Consider the following 17,143-nt stretch of genomic DNA (forward strand, 5'->3'; position numbering starts at 1 on the left):
GCTTTCCATGGTTTACCCCAGATGCTTCACATGCCCGATTCAATCAACTGACAGCACGTCAACCCCGGTATACCAAATCGATCCAATTCACTCTATTCCTTGCGAAGCACGTCAACCCCGGTATACCAAATCGATCCAATTCACTCTATTCCTTGCCCTCCTTTCACCCTCCTGCATGTTCAGGTCCCGATCACACAATATATATATATATATTTATATATATATATAATATAATATATATATTATATATATTATATATATATTTTTTTTTTTTTTTTGCTTTGTCGCTGTCTCCCGCGTTTGCGAGGTAGCGCAAGGAAACAGACAAAAGAAATGGCCCAACCCACCCCCATACACATGTATATACATACGTCCACATACGCAAATATACATACCATCCACAGCTTTCCAATGGTTTACCCCAGACGCTTCACATGCCTTGATTCAATCCACTGACAGCACGTCAACCCCAGTATACCACATCGCTCCAATTCACTCTATTCCTTGCCCTCCTTTCACCCTCCTGCATGTTCAGGCCCCGATCACACAAAATCTTTTTCACTCCATCTTTCCACCTCCAATTTGGTCTCCCTCTTCTCCTCGTTCCCTCCACCTCCGACACATATATCCTCTTGGTCAATCTTTCCTCACTCATTCTCTCCATGTGACCAAACCATTTCAAAACACCCTCTTCTGCTCTCTCAACCACGCTCTTTTTATTTCCACACATCTCTCTTACCCTTACTTACTTACTCGATCAAACCACCTCACACCACACATTGTCCTCAAACATCTCATTTCCAGCACATCCATCCTCCTGCGCACAACTCTATCCATAGTCCACGCCTCGCAACCATACAACATTGTTGGAACCACTATTTCCTCAAACATACCCATTTTTGCTTTCCGAGATAATGTTCTCGACTTCCACACATTCTTCAAGGCTCCCAGAATTTTTGCCCCCTCCCCCACCCTATGATCCACTTCCGCTTCCATGTTTCCATCCGCTGCCAGATCCACTCCCAGATATCTAAAACACTTCACTTCCTCCAGTTTTTCTCCATTCAAACTCAGCTCCCAATTGACTTGACCCTCAACCCTACTGTACCTAATAACCTTGCTCTTATTCACATTTACTCTTAACTTTCCTCTTCACACTCGTTCATCAAAAAAAAACCCCCCTCAGTCACCAGCTTCTGCAGTTTCTCACATGAATCGGCCACCAGCGCTGTATCATCAGCGAACAACAACTGACTCACTTCCCAAGCTCTCTCATCCCCAACAGACTTCATCCTTGCCCCTCTTTCCAAAACTCTTGCATTTACCTCCCTAACAACCCCATCCATAAACAAATTAAACAACATGGAGACATCACACACCCCTGCCGCAAACCTACATTCACTGAGAACCAATCACTTTCCTCTCTTCCTACACGTACACATGCCTTACATCCTCGATAAAAACTTTTCACTGCTTCTAACAACTTGCCTCCCACACCATATATTCTTAATACCTTCCACAGAGCATCTCTATCAACTCTATCATATGCCTTCTCCAGATCCATAAATGCTACATACAAATCCATTTGCTTTTCTAAGTATTTCTCACATACATTCTTCAAAGCATATATATATATATATATAATATATATATATATAAATATATAGTATAAAATATATATATATATATATATATAATATATAAATATATATATATAATATATATATATATATTATATATATATATATTATATATAATATAATATATATATATATATATATATATACATATATATATATATATATATATATATATAATATTATATATATTATATATATATATATAATGTCTGATCATTATCTTGTGGAGGCTAAGGTGAAGATTAGTATGGGTTTTCAGAAAAGAGGAGTGATGTTGGGGTGAAGAGAGTGGTGAGAGTAAGTGAGCTTGGGAAGGAGACTTGTATAAGGAAGTACCAGGAGAGACTGAGTACAGAATGGAAGAAGGTGAGAACAAAGGAGGTAAGGGGAGTGGGGGAGGATTGGGATGTATTTAGGGAAGCAGTGATGGCTTGCGCAAAAGATGCTTGTGGCATAAGAAGCGTGGGAGGTGGGCAGATTAGACAGGGTAGTGAGTGGTGGGATGAAGAAGTAAGATTATTAGTGAAAGAGAAGAGAGAGGCATTTGGACGATTTTTGCAGGGAAATAATGCAAATGAGTGGGAGATGTATAAAAGAAAGAGGCAGGAGGTCAAGAGAAAGGTGCAACAGGTGAAACAGAGGGCAAATGAGAGCTGGGGTGAGAGAGTATCATTAAATTTTAGGGAGAATAAAAAGATGTTTTGGAAGGAGGTAAATAAAGTGTGTAAGACAAGGGAACAAATGGGAACTTCAGTGAAGGGGGCTAATGGGGAGGTGATAACAAGTAGTGGTGATGTGAGAAGGAGATGGAGTGAGTATTTTGAAGGTTTGTTGAATGTGTTTGATGATAGAGTGGCATATATAGGGTGTTATGGTCGAGGTGGTGTGCAGTGTGCAAAGTGAGAGGGTTAGGGAAAATGATTTGGTAAAACAGAGATGAGGTAGTAAAAGCGTTGCGGAAGATGAAAGACAGCAAGGCAGCGGGTTTGGATGGTATTGCAGTGGAATTTATTAAAAAAGGGGGTGACTGGATTGTTGACTGGTTGGTAAGGTTATGTAATGTATGTATGATTCATAGTGAGGTGCCTGAGAATTGGCAGAATGCTTGCATAGTGCCATTGTACAAAGGCAAAGGGGACAAAGGTGAGTGCTCAAATTAAAGAGGTATGAGTTTGTTGAGTATTCCTGGGAAATTATATGGAAGGGTATTGATTGAGAGGGTGAAGGCAATTACAGAGCATCAGATTGGGGAAGAGCAGTGTGATTTCAGAAATGGTAGAGGATGTGTGGATCAGGTGTTTGCTTTGAAGAATGTATGTGAGAAATACTTAGAAAAGCAAATGGATTTGTATGTAGCATTTATGGATCTAGAGAAGGCATATGACAGAGTTGATAGAGATCCTCTATGGAAGGTATTAAGAATATATGGTGTGGGAGGCAAGTTGTTACAAGCAGTGAAAAGTTTTTATCTAGGATGTAAGGCATGTGTACGTGTAGGAAGAGAGGAAAGTGATTGCTTCTCAGTGAATATAGGTTTGCGGCAGGGGTGTGTGATGTCTCCATGGTTGTTTAATTTGTTTATGGATGGGGTTGTTAGGGAGGTGAATGCGAGAGTTTTGGAAAGAGGGGCAAATATGCAGTCTGTTGTGGATGTTAGAGCTCGGGAAGTGAGTCAGTTGTTGTTCACTGATGATACAGTGCTGGTGGCTGATTCATGTGAGAAACTGCAAAAGCTGGTGACTGAGTTTGGTAAAGTGTGTGAAAGAAGAAAGTTGAGAGTAAATGTGAATAAGAGCAAGGTTATTAGGTACAGTAGGGTTGAGGGTCAAGTCAATTTTTTTTTTCATACTATTCGCCATTTCCCGCATTAGCGAGGTAGCGTTAAGAACAGAGGACTGGGCCTTTGAGGGAATATCCTCATATGGCCCCCTTCTCTGTTCCTTCTTTTGGAAAATTTAAAAAAAAAATGAGAGGGGAGGATTTCCAGCCCCCCGCTCCCATATATATATATATATATATATATATATATATATATATATATATATATATATTATTATTTATTTTCATTATACTTTGTCGCTGTCGCCCGCGTTTGCGAGGTAACGCCAGGAAACAGACGAAAGAAATGGCCCAACCCCCCCCATACACATGCATATACATACGTCCACGCACGCAAATATACATACCTACACAGCTTTCCATGGTTCACCCCAGACGCTTCACACATATATATATATATATATATATTTTTTTTTTGCCGCTGTCTCCCGCGTTTGCGAGGTAGCGCAAGGAAACAGACGAAAGAAATGGCCCAACCCACCCCCATACACAAGTATATACATACGTCCACACACGCAAATATACATACCTACACAGCTTTCCATGGTTTACCCCAGACGCTTCACATGCCTTGATTCAATCCACTGACAGCACGTCAACCCCGGTATACCACATCGCTCCAATTCACTCTATTCCTTGCCCTCCTTTCACCCTCCTGCATGTTCAGGCCCCGATCACACAAAATCTTTTTCACTCCATCTTTCCACCTCCAATTTGGTCTCCCTCTTCTCCTCGTTCCCTCCACCTCCGACACATATATCCTCTTGGTCAATCTTTCCTCACTCATTCTCTCCATGTGCCCAAACCATTTCAAAACATCCTCTTCTGCTCTCTCAACCACGCTCTTTTTATTTCCACACATCTCTCTTACCCTTACATTACTTACTCGATCAAACCACCTCACACCACACATTGTCCTCAAACATCTCATTTCCAGCACATCCATCCTCCTGCGCACAACTCTATCCATAGCCCACGCCTTGCAACCATACAACATTGTTGGAACCACTATTCCTTCAAACATACCCATTTTTGCTTTCCGAGATAATGTTCTCGACTTCCACACATTCTTCAAGGCTCCCAGAATTTTCGCCCCCTCCCCCACGCCATGATCCACTTCCGCTTCCATGGTTCCATCCGCTGCCAGATCCACTCCCAGATATCTAAAACACTTCACTTCCTCCAGTTTTTCTCCATTCAAACTCACCTCCCAATTGACTTGACCCTCAACCCTACTGTACCTAATAACCTTGCTCTTATTCACATTTACTCTTAACTTTCTTCTTTCACACAATTTACCAAACTCAGTCACCAGCTTCTGCAGTTTCTCACATGAATCAGCCACCAGCGCTGTACCATCAGCGAACAACAACTGACTCACTTCCCAAGCTCTCTCATCCCCAACAGACTTCATACTTGCCCCTCTTTCCAAAACTCTTGCATTCACCTCCCTAACAACCCCATCCATAAACAAATTAAACAACCATGGAGACATCACACACCCCTGCCGCAAACCTACATTCACTGAGAACCAATCACTTTCCTCTCTTCCTACACGTACACATGCCTTACATCTTCGATAAAAACTTTTCACTGCTTCTAACAACTTGCCTCCCACACCATATATTCTTAATACCTTCCACAGAGCATCTCTATCAACTCTATCATATGCCTTCTCCAGATCCATAAATGCTACATACAAATCCATTTGCTTTTCTAAGTATTTCTCACATACATTCTTCAAAGCAAACACCTGATCCACACATCCTCTACCACTTCTGAAACCACACTGCTCTTCCCCAATCTGATGCTCTGTACATGCCTTCACCCTCTCAATCAATACCCTCCCATATAATTTACCAGGAATACTCAACAAACTTATACCTCTGTAATTTGAGCACTCACTCTTATTTCCTTTGCCTTTGTACAATGGCACTATGCACGCATTCCGCCAATCCTCAGGCACCTCACCATGAGTCATACATACATTAAATAACCTTACCAACCAGTCAACAATACAGTCACCCCCTTTTTTAATAAATTCCACTGCAATACCATCCAAACCTGCTGCCTGAAACAGGAGTTGTGGGAGTATGTGATAGAATGTAAGAAAGTAAATTCTCGATTAATATGGGTAAAACTGAAAGTTGATGGAGAGAGATGGGTGATTATTGGTGCATATGCACCTGGGCATGAGAAGAAAGATCATGAGAGGCAAGTGTTTTGGGAGCAGCTGAATGAGTGTGTTAGTGGTTTTGATGCACGAGACCGGGTTATAGTGATGGGTGATTTGAATGCAAAGGTGAGTAATGTGGCAGTTGAGGGAATAATTGGTATACATGGGGTGTTCAGTGTTGTAAATGGAAATGGTGAAGAGCTTGTAGATTTATGTGCTGAAAAAGGACTGATGATTGGGAATACCTGGTTTAAAAAGCGAGATATACATAAGTATACTTATGTAAGTAGGAGAGATGGCCAGAGAGCGTTATTGGATTACGTGTTAATTGACAGGCGCGCGAGAGAGACTTTTGGATGTTAATGTGCTGAGAGGTGCAACTGGAGGGATGTCTGATCATTATCTTGTGGAGGCTAAGGTGAAGATTTGTATGGGTTTTCAGAAAAGAGGAGTGAATGTTGGGGTGAAGAGGGTGGTGAGAGTAAGTGAGCTTGGGAAGGAGACTTGTGTGAGGAAGTACCAGGAGAGACTGAGTACAAAATGGAAAAAGGTGAGAACAATGGAAGTAAGGGGAGTGGGGGAGGATTGGGATGTATTTAGGGAATCAGTGATGGATTGCGCAAAAGATGCTTGTGGCATGAGAATAGTGGGAGGTGGGCAGATTAGAAAGGGTAGTGAGTTGTGGGATGAAGAAGTAAGATTATTAGTGAAAGAGAAGAGAGAGGCATTTGGACGATTTTTGCAGGGAAAAAATGCAATTGAGTAGAGATGTATAAAAGAAAGAGACAGGAGGTCAAGAGAATGGTGCAAGAGGTGAAAAAAGGGCAAATGAGAGTTGGGGTGAGAGAGTATCATTAAATTTTAGGGAGAATAAAAAGATGTTCTGGAAGGAGGTAAATAAAGTGCGTAAGACAAGGGAGCAAATGGGAACTTCAGTGAAGGGCGCAAATGGGGAGGTGATAACAAGTAGTGGTGATGTGAGAAGGAGATGGAGTGAGTATTTTGAAGGTTTGTTGAATGTGTCTGATGATAGAGTGGCAGATATAGGGTGTTTTGGTCGAGGTGGTGTGCAAAGTGAGAGGGTTAGGGAAAATGATTTGGTAAACAGAGAAGAGGTAGTAAAAGCTTTGCGGAAGATATATATATATATATATATATATATATATATATATATATATATATATATATATATATATATATATATATATATATTATCCCTGGGGATAGGGGAGAAAGAATACTTCCCACGTATTCCCTGCGTGTCGTAGAAGGCGACTAAAAGGGGAGGGAGCGGGTGGCTGGAAATCCTCCCCTCTCGATTTTTTTTTCTATTTTCCAAAAGAAGGAACAGAGAAGGGGGCCAGGTGAGGATATTCCCTCAAAGGCTCAGTCCTCTGTTCTTAACGCTACCTCGCTAACGCGGGAAATGGCGAATAGTTTGAAAGAAAAGAAATATATATATATATATATATATATATATATATATATATATATATATATATATATATATTTTTTTTTTTTTTTTTTTTTTTTATACTTTGTCGCTGTCTCCCGCGTTTGCGAGGTAGCGCAAGGAAACAGACGAAAGAAATGGCCCAACCAACCCCCATACACATGTATATACACACGTCCACACACGCAAATATACATACCTACACAGCTTTCCATGGTTTACCCCGGACGCTTCACATGCCTTGATTCAATCCACTGACAGCACGTCAACCCCTGTATACCACATCGCTCCAATTCACTCTATTCCTTGCCCTCCTTTCACCCTCCTGCATGTTCAGGCCCCGATCACACAAAATCCTTTTCACTCCATCTTTCCACCTCCAATTTGGTCTCCCTCTTCTCCTCGTTCCCTCCACCTCCGACACATATATCCTCTTGGTCAATCTTTCCTCACTCATTCTCTCCATGTGCCCAAACCATTTCAAAACACCCTCTTCTGCTCTCTCAACCACGCTCTTTTTATTTCCACACATCTCTCTTACCCTTACGTTACTTACTCGATCAAACCACCTCACACCACACATTGTCCTCAAACATCTCATTTCCAGCACATCCATCCTCCTGCGCACAACTCTATCCATAGCCCACGCCTCGCAACCATACAACATTGTTGGAACTACTATTCCTTCAAACATACCCATTTTTGCTTTCCGGGATAATGTTCTCGACTTCCACACATTTTTCAAGGCTCCCAAAATTTTCGCCCCCTCCCCCACCCTATGATCCACTTCCGCTTCCATGGTTCCATCCGCTGACAGATCCACTCCCAGATATCTAAAACACTTCACTTCCTCCAGTTTTTCTCCATTCAAACTCACCTCCCAATTGACTTGACCCTCAACCCTACTGTACCTAATAACCTTGCTCTTATTCACATTTACTCTTAACTTTCTTCTTCCACACACTTTACCAAACTCCGTCACCAGCTTCTGCAGTTTCTCACATGAATCCGCCACCAGCGCTGTATCATCAGCGAACAACAACTGACTCACTTCCCAAGCTCTCTCATCCCCAACAGACTTCATACTTGCCCCTCTTTCCAAGACTCTTGCATTTACCTCCCTAACAACCCCATCCATAAACAAATTAAACAACCATGGAGACATCACACACCCCTGCCGCAAACCTACATTCACTGAGAACCAATCACTTCCCTCTCTTCCTACACGTACACATGCCTTACATCCTCGATAAAAACTTTTCACTGCTTCTAACAACTTGCCTCCCACACCATATATTCTTAATACCTTCCACAGAGCATCTCTATCAACTCTATCATATGCCTTCTCCAGATCCATAAATGCTACATACAAATCCATTTGCTTTTCTAAGTACTTCTCACATACATTCTTCAAAGCAAACACCTGATCCACACATCCTCTACCACTTCTGAAACCACACTGCTCTTCCCCAATCTGATGCTCTGTACATGCCTTCACCCTCTCAATCAATACTCTCCCATATAATTTACCAGGAATACTCAACAAACTTATACCTCTGTAATTTGAGCACTCACTCTTATCCCCTTTGCCTTTGTACAATGGCACTATGCACGCATTCCGCCAATCCTCAGGCACCTCACCATGAGTCATACATACATTAAATAACCTTACCAACCAGTCAACAATACAGTCACCCCCTTTTTTAATAAATTCCACTGCAATACCATCCAAACCTGCTGCCTTGCCAGCTTTCATCTTCCGCAAAGCTTTTACTACCTCTTCTCTGTTTACCAAATCATTTTCCCTAACCCTCTCACTTTGCACACCACCTCGACCCAAACATCCTATATCTGCCACTCTGTCATCAGACACATTCAACAAACCTTCAAAATACTCATTCCATCTCCTTCTCACATCACCACTACTTGTTATCACCTCCCCATTTACACCCTTCACTGAAGTTCCCATTTGCTCCCTTGTCTTACGCACCCTATTTACCTCCTTCCAGAACATCTTTTTATTCTCCCTAAAATTTACTGATTTTTTTTTTTTTTTGCTTTGTCACTGTCTCCCGCGTTTGCGAGGTAGCGCAAAGGAAACAGACGAAAGAAATGGCCCAACCCACCCCCATACACATGTATATACATACGCCCACACACACAAATATACATACCTACACAGCTTTCCATGGTTTACCCCAGATGCTTCACATGCCCGATTCAATCCACTGACAGCACGTCAACCCCGGTATACCAAATCGATCCAATTCACTCTATTCCTTGCGAAGCACGTCAACCCCGGTATACCAAATCGATCCAATTCACTCTATTCCTTGCCCTCCTTTCACCCTCCTGCATGTTCAGGTCCCGATCACACAATATATATATATATATATATATATATATATATATATATATATATATATATATATATATATATATATATTTTTTTTTTTTTTTTGCTTTGTCGCTGTCTCCCGCGTTTGCGAGGTAGCGCAAGGAAACAGACAAAAGAAATGGCCCAACCCACCCCCATACACATGTATATACATACGTCCACATACGCAAATATACATACCTCCACAGCTTTCCATGGTTTACCCCAGACGCTTCACATGCCTTGATTCAATCCACTGACAGCACGTCAACCCCAGTATACCACATCGCTCCAATTCACTCTATTCCTTGCCCTCCTTTCACCCTCCTGCATGTTCAGGCCCCGATCACACAAAATCTTTTTCACTCCATCTTTCCATCTCCAATTTGGTCTCCCTCTTCTCCTCGTTCCCTCCACCTCCGACACATATATCCTCTTGGTCAATCTTTCCTCACTCATTCTCTCCATGTGACCAAACCATTTCAAAACACCCTCTTCTGCTCTCTCAACCACGCTCTTTTTATTTCCACACATCTCTCTTACCCTTACGTTACTTACTCGATCAAACCACCTCACACCACACATTGTCCTCAAACATCTCATTTCCAGCACATCCATCCTCCTGCGCAAAACTCTATCCATAGTCCACGCCTCGCAACCATACAACATTGTTGGAACCACTATTCCTTCAAACATACCCATTTTTGCTTTCCGAGATAATGTTCTCGACTTCCACACATTCTTCAAGGCTCCCAGAATTTTTGCCCCCTCCCCCACCCTATGATCCACTTCCGCTTCCATGTTTCCATCCGCTGCCAGATCCACTCCCAGATATCTAAAACACTTCACTTCCTCCAGTTTTTCTCCATTCAAACTCAGCTCCCAATTGACTTGACCCTCAACCCTACTGTACCTAATAACCTTGCTCTTATTCACATTTACTCTTAACTTTCCTCTTTCACACACTTTACCAAACTCAGTCACCAGCTTCTGCAGTTTCTCACATGAATCGGCCACCAGCGCTGTATCATCAGCGAACAACAACTGACTCACTTCCCAAGCTCTCTCATCCCCAACAGACTTCATCCTTGCCCCTCTTTCCAAAACTCTTGCATTTACCTCCCTAACAACCCCATCCATAAACAAATTAAACAACCATGGAGACATCACACACCCCTGCCGCAAACCTACATTCACTGAGAACCAATCACTTTCCTCTCTTCCTACACGTACACATGCCTTACATCCTCGATAAAAACTTTTCACTGCTTCTAACAACTTGCCTCCCACACCATATATTCTTAATACCTTCCACAGAGCATCTCTATCAACTCTATCATATGCCTTCTCCAGATCCATAAATGCTACATACAAATCCATTTGCTTTTCTAAGTATTTCTCACATACATTCTTCAAAGCATATATATATATATATATATATATATATATATATATATATATATATATATATATATATATATATATATATATATATATAAATATATATATATATATATATATATATATATATATATATACATATATATATATATATATATATATATATATATATATATATATATACATATATATATATATATATATATATATATATATATATATATATATATATATATATAATGTCTGATCATTATCTTGTGGAGGCTAAGGTGAAGATTAGTATGGGTTTTCAGAAAAGAGGAGTGAATGTTGGGGTGAAGAAGGTGGTGAGAGTAAGTGAGCTTGGGAAGGAGACCTGTGTGGGGAAGTACCAGGAGAGACTGTGTACAGAATGGAAAAAGGTGAGAACAATGGAAGTAAGGGGAGTGGGGGAGGAATGGGATGTATTTAGGGAATCAGTGATGGCTTGCACAAAAGATGCTTGTGGCATGAGAAGAGTGGGAGGTGGGCTGTTTAGAAAGGGTAGTGAGTGGTGGGATGAAGAAGTAAGAGTATTAGTGAAAGAGAAGAGAGAGGCATTTGGACTATTTTTGCAGGGAAAAAATGCAATTGAGTGGGAGAAGTATAAAAGAAAGAGACAGGAGGTCAAGAGAAAGGTGCAAGAGGTGAAAAAAAGGGCAAATGAGAGTTGGGGTGAGAGACTATCAGTAAATTTTAGGGAGAATAAAGATGTTCTGGAAGGAGGTAAATAGGGTGCGTAAGACAAGGGAGCAAATGGGAACTTCAGTGAAGGGCGTAAATGGGGAGGTGATAACAAGTAGTGGTGATGTGAGAAGGAGATGGAATGAGTATTTTGAAGGTTTGTTGAATGTGTCTGATGACAGAGTGGCAGATATAGGGTGTTTTGGTCGAGGTGGTGTGCAAAGTGAGAGGGTTAGGGAAAATGATTTGGTAAACAGAGAAGAGGTAGTAAAAGCTTTGCGGAAGATGAAAGCCGGCAAGGCAGCAGGTTTGGATGGTATTGCAGTGGAATTTATTAAAAAAGGAGGTGACTGTATTGTTGACTGGTTGGTAAGGTTATTTAATGTATGTATGACTCATGGTGAGGTGCCTGAGGATTGGCGGAATGTGTGCATAGTGCCATTGTACAAAGGCAAAGGGGATAAGAGTGAGTGCTCAAATTACAGAGGTATAAGTTTGTTGAGTATTCCTGGTAAATTATATGGGAGGGTATTGATTGAGAGGGTGAAGGCATGTACAGAGCATCAGATTGGGGAAGAGCAGTGCGGTTTCAGAAGTGGTAGAGGATGTGTGGATCAGGTGTTTGCTTTGAAGAATGTATGTGAGAAATACTTAGAAAAGCAAATGGATTTGTATGTAGCATTTATGGATCTGGAGAAGGCATATGATAGAGTTGATAGAGATGCTCTGTGGAAGGTATTAAGAATATATGGTGTGGGAGGCAAGTTGTTAGAAGCAGTGAAAAGTTTTTATCGAGGATGTAAGGCATGTGTACGTGTAGGAAGAGAGGAAAGTGATTGGTTCTCAGTGAATGTAGGTTTGCGGCAGGGGTGTGTGATGTCTCCATGGTTGTTTAATTTGTTTATGGATGGGGTTGTTAGGGAGGTAAATGCAAGAGTCCTGGAAAGAGGGGCAAGTATGAAGTCTGTTGGGGATGAGAGAGCTTGGGAAGTGAGTCAGTTGTTGTTCGCTGATGATACAGCGCTGGTGGCTGATTCATGTGAGAAACTGCAGAAGCTGGTGACTGAGTTTGGTAAAGTGTGTGGAAGAAGGAAGTTAAGAGTAAATGTGAATAAGAGCAAGGTTATTAGGTACAGTAGGGTTGAGGGTCAAGTCAATTGGGAGGTGAGTTTGAATGGAGAAAAACTGGAGGAAGTGAAGTGTTTTAGATATCTGGGAGTGGATCTGTCAGCGGATGGAACCATGGAAGCGGAAGTGGATCATAGGGTGGGGGAGGGGGCGAAAATTTTGGGAGCCTTGAAAAATGTGTGGAAGTCGAGAACATTATCTCGGAAAGCAAAAATGGGTATGTTTGAAGGAATAGTGGTTCCAACAATGTTGTATGGTTGCGAGGCGTGGGCTATGGATAGAGTTGTGCGCAGGAGGATGGACGTGCTGGAAATGAGATGTTTGAGGAAAATGTGTGGTGTGAGGTGGTTTGATCGAGTAAGTAACGTAAGGGTAAGAGAGATGTGTGGAAATAAAAAGAGCGTGGTTGAGAGAGCAGAAGAGGGTGTTTTGAAATGGTTTGGGCACATGGAGAGAATGTGTGAGGAAAGATTGACCAAGAGGATATATGTGTCGGAGGTGGAGGGAACGAGGAGAAGAGGGAGACCAAATTGGAGGTGGAAAGATGGAGTGAAAAAGATTTTGTGTAATCGGGGCCTGAACATGCAGGAGGGTGAAAGGAGGGCAAGGAATAGAGTGAATTGGAGCGATGTGGTATACAGGGGTTGACGTGCTGTCAGTGGATTGAATCAAGGCATGTGAAGCGTCTGGGGTAAACCATGGAAAGCTGTGTAGGTATGTATATTTGCGTGTGTGGACGTGTGTATGTACATGTGTATGGGGGGGGGGGGTGGGCCATTTCTTTCGTCTGTTTCCTTGCGCTACCTCGCAAACGCGGGAGACAGCGACAAAGTATAAAAAAAAAAAAAAAAAAAAATATATATATATCCCTGGGGATAGGGGAGAAAGAATACTTCCCACGCATTCCTCACGTGTTGTAGAAGGCGACTAAAGGGGACGGGAGAGGGGGGCTAGAATCCTTCCCCTCCTTGTATTTTAACTTTCACATCACCACTACTTGTTATTACATTCCCATTAGCCCCCTTCACCAATGTTCCCATTTGTTCTCTTGTCTTACACACTTTATTTACCTCCTTCTAAAATATCTTTTTATCCTCCCTAAAATCTAATGATACTCTCTCACCTCAACACTCATTTGCCCTCTTTTTCACCTCTTGCACCTTTCTCTTGACCTCCTGCCTTTTTCTTTTATATATCAACCAGTCATTTGCACTATTTCCCTGCAAAACTCATCCAAATGCCTCTCTCTTCTCTTTCACTAATAATCTTACTTCTTCATCCCACCACTCACTACCCTTTTTAATTTGCCCACCTCCCACAATCAATATGTAATCTAATAATGCCTGCTGACCACCTCTCTTACTCATATACATATACTTGTGTATGTACCTCTTTTCAAACCAGGTATTCCCAATCACCAATCTAATTTCAGCACATAACTCTACAAGCTCTTCACCAGTTTCATTCATAACACTAAATACTCCATGCACCCTAATTAAACCCTCAGCAGCCACATTATTTACCTTCACATTTAAATCACCCATTAATAATACTTGTTCTCACACGTCAAAACTACAGACACTTTCACTCAGCTGCTCCCAAAATACTTGCCTCTTATGAACTTTTTTATCATAGCTAGGTGCATATTCACCAATAATCACCCATCTCATGCCATCCACTTGAAGTTTTATGCACACCAATCTGATTTTTACTTCCTTACACTCTTTTACACACTTCCACAATTCTGCTTTAAGAGTAGTGCTACCCCTACCTTAGCTCTTGTCCTCTCATCAACCCCTGACTTTACTCCTAAGACATTTCCAAACCATTCTTCCCTTTTACTCTTGATCTTTGTTTCACTATAAGCCAGAACATTCTGGTTTCTTTCCTTAAACATACTACCTACCTCTCTTTTCTTCTCATCATGGTTACACCCACACATTCAGACACCTAAGTCTGAGCCTTCATGAAGGATGAGCACTCCCCATCTGGCTCCTTCCTCTGTATCATCTTTTAGAAATTGAAATATAAGAAGGGAGTGTATGGCTTTCAGCCCCCTTCTCCCACCCCCTTTTGTTGCCTCCTACGACACGCAGAGAATACAGAGGTAGAATTCTTTCCCTCCATCTCAGTGATATTTTGTTTGTTAATATATTTCTATATCACCTGTTTTAACATTTTCAGGTTGGGTAGATCTTATTCTTAAGGCACACAGGGAATAGGAAAACTTGGTATTTCTTACAAAGTGATCATCAGGGGCAGGAATACCATAAAATCTAATATTATTTCACTTAAATATTATTATAAAAGGCATTTTAACTAAAAAAATCACAATACTTCCATATTTCATTATTGAACAGAAAGGACAAAAAAAAAATCTTAAAAGCTGTCACTGCAGCAAAGGCTTTGTATCGTTCTGTTTGAAAATACATCTATTTTATACGTACATATCTAGGGAATCTATCATTCTTTTTTGTCAGCTAAAATGAAAACCTGCAAATGTAGTTTCTAAAAATATACATCCACTGAAAGTTGGCCATCAAGAATTCAATTAATAGCAAATTCTATAAGACAAAATAAAAGAGTTTTGATAAAAGACCATTATTACCACAGTAATACATATGGTTTATCTCCATGCGGTAGGTAAATCCCAATACAGCTGCAACTATCATTATGTATATAGTCAAGATAAAGCAAAATTCAAATCCTGACAGTACAAATCACAAACATATGATCAATCTTCATTCATGAACTTTGCCTCTTAGGCATGAAATGTTGGTCTGGCAACCTTCCTCTACCAGGATGCTGAAGGACTCATTCACACGCATCAATGTATATGACTCGACATGTCTACATCAGATAGTGGTACAGAGGTAGGCAGAAATGGTGGAAGAATTTATGGAGAGAGAGAGAGAGAGAGAGAGAGAGAGAGAGAGAGAGAGAGAGAGAGAGAGAGAGAGAGAGAGAGAGAGAGAGATGGAAGAAGTGGTGGCAAAAGAGGCTGTTGTTGAGACAGTGGTAAGGTGGTATTAACAAGGATGGCAGTAGTTGGTAGACAGCCAACGACCAGGGAGGTATATTACCAGTACTACCTGCCTGGGTATCGGGAGGGTTAGTGACGGCTGCGTGGTAAGCCAGCACTTCAGAGGTTGACCCAGGTAGTTGTCTTTTCTTTCTGCCTCACCCACACATGGACTACTGGCATTCTGTCAACAAACAAACAATCTCTCTTCGTCATACATAACACAAAAACACTTAACTCACACAACTCATTCTTCATAACTCTAGATATTCCTGTGGAGAGCACTGTGCACCTTTTAGCAAAATGGTAGGAGCAATAGATAAGAGTAGTTAGTCGGAACATTTCGGCAAGAGCATTAAGCAGAAACATGGGTACAGGTACTAGGTACAAACATTAGGCAGAAGCAGTAGGTAGTAGTAGTCAGTAGGAACGTTAGGTAGAAGCCTATGCAAACACTGCACAAGAGTTATCCTCTACCAGTGGCCTGTTAAAAGTGAGGCACCAGAGGCTAAGTAGCAGCAATGAAGTTCACTAGCTATGGAGGCTATTGCCATGGCCACTCCCCTGAGGGACTTCTAGTTGAGAACAGGCACCAGAGTTATAGACAGATAGACAAACAAGATGGCAGAGATGACAGCAAAGAAGAAGAAGATAGTGGTGGTGGCACAGATGATGATATCCAGTGAATCATTATTACTGACATTATTACCCCAGAAGAAATACCCATTTGCCAGCATAAGCATGTAAGGCTGCACAGGTGCAAAGATTGGCAAGTGAGCATGTTCAAGGGGGGACAGGGCCATACCTTCTCCCACTATGTTATATGGGTGACTGACACAACAGGATTTTTCCCATTGCTTTTTCTAGTTGCCAGTAATATAAGGCATCTCTGCACACCAAAAAAGCAAGCCTTTGAATTTACATGAGGGCGAGAAGATGCAAAACGTAAAAGTACCCTTGAAGTAACCATGCTGAGGACGTAAAACTAATTTTACCAAAGTTTTGGGACTTAAACCCTGTATTTACCTCCTCCCTATCCTGTCCATGAAGAGAATATTCAAGAGTAGGGCTTACACAAAAGTAAAATACCCTCTTATACAATACACATAGGTAATTACACAGATTGAACAACCATGTTAACATCACATATCCTTAATGTAGACCCACCTTTACAAGAAATCAACCATCTCTTCACCTCCTACTCTTACACATGCCTAATATCCTGGTAAAATCTCCTCACCATATGAAGTACTCTTTCTCTCTGTCAACCCTATCACACTTCTTCCAAGTTCACAAATGTCATATCCAATTCATTCTCTTTCTCCAAGTATTTCTCAGAAACATTTTTCACAGGAAACATCTGGTCCTTACTTCCTCTCCCTCTCATAAAGCCACACTGCTCCTA

The 17,143-nt window shown here is 41.3% G+C and overlaps 1 protein-coding gene across 4 annotated transcripts in view; it reads right to left on the reverse strand.

Moving 5' to 3' along the window:
* The window catches only part of LOC139747321 (acyl-CoA:lysophosphatidylglycerol acyltransferase 1-like), a 104,916-nt gene that overhangs the window by 78,453 nt on the left and 9,320 nt on the right, over positions 1 to 17,143 (reverse strand). Inside the window, exon 3 of one of the 4 annotated variants that reach the window (XM_071659497.1) lies at positions 15,813 to 15,922. The exons of 2 other annotated variants lie outside the window; for them this stretch is intronic. The gene's annotated coding sequence lies outside the window, so the exon portion shown is untranslated. Of the gene's footprint in view, positions 1 to 15,808; positions 15,923 to 17,143 lie in introns of all 4 variants that reach the window. One more of the 4 variants, XM_071659498.1, reaches the window with a different exon arrangement.

This window comes from Panulirus ornatus, chromosome 68 (genome assembly GCF_036320965.1).
Source record: "Panulirus ornatus isolate Po-2019 chromosome 68, ASM3632096v1, whole genome shotgun sequence".
Classification (NCBI taxonomy): Eukaryota; Metazoa; Arthropoda; class Malacostraca; order Decapoda; family Palinuridae; genus Panulirus; species Panulirus ornatus.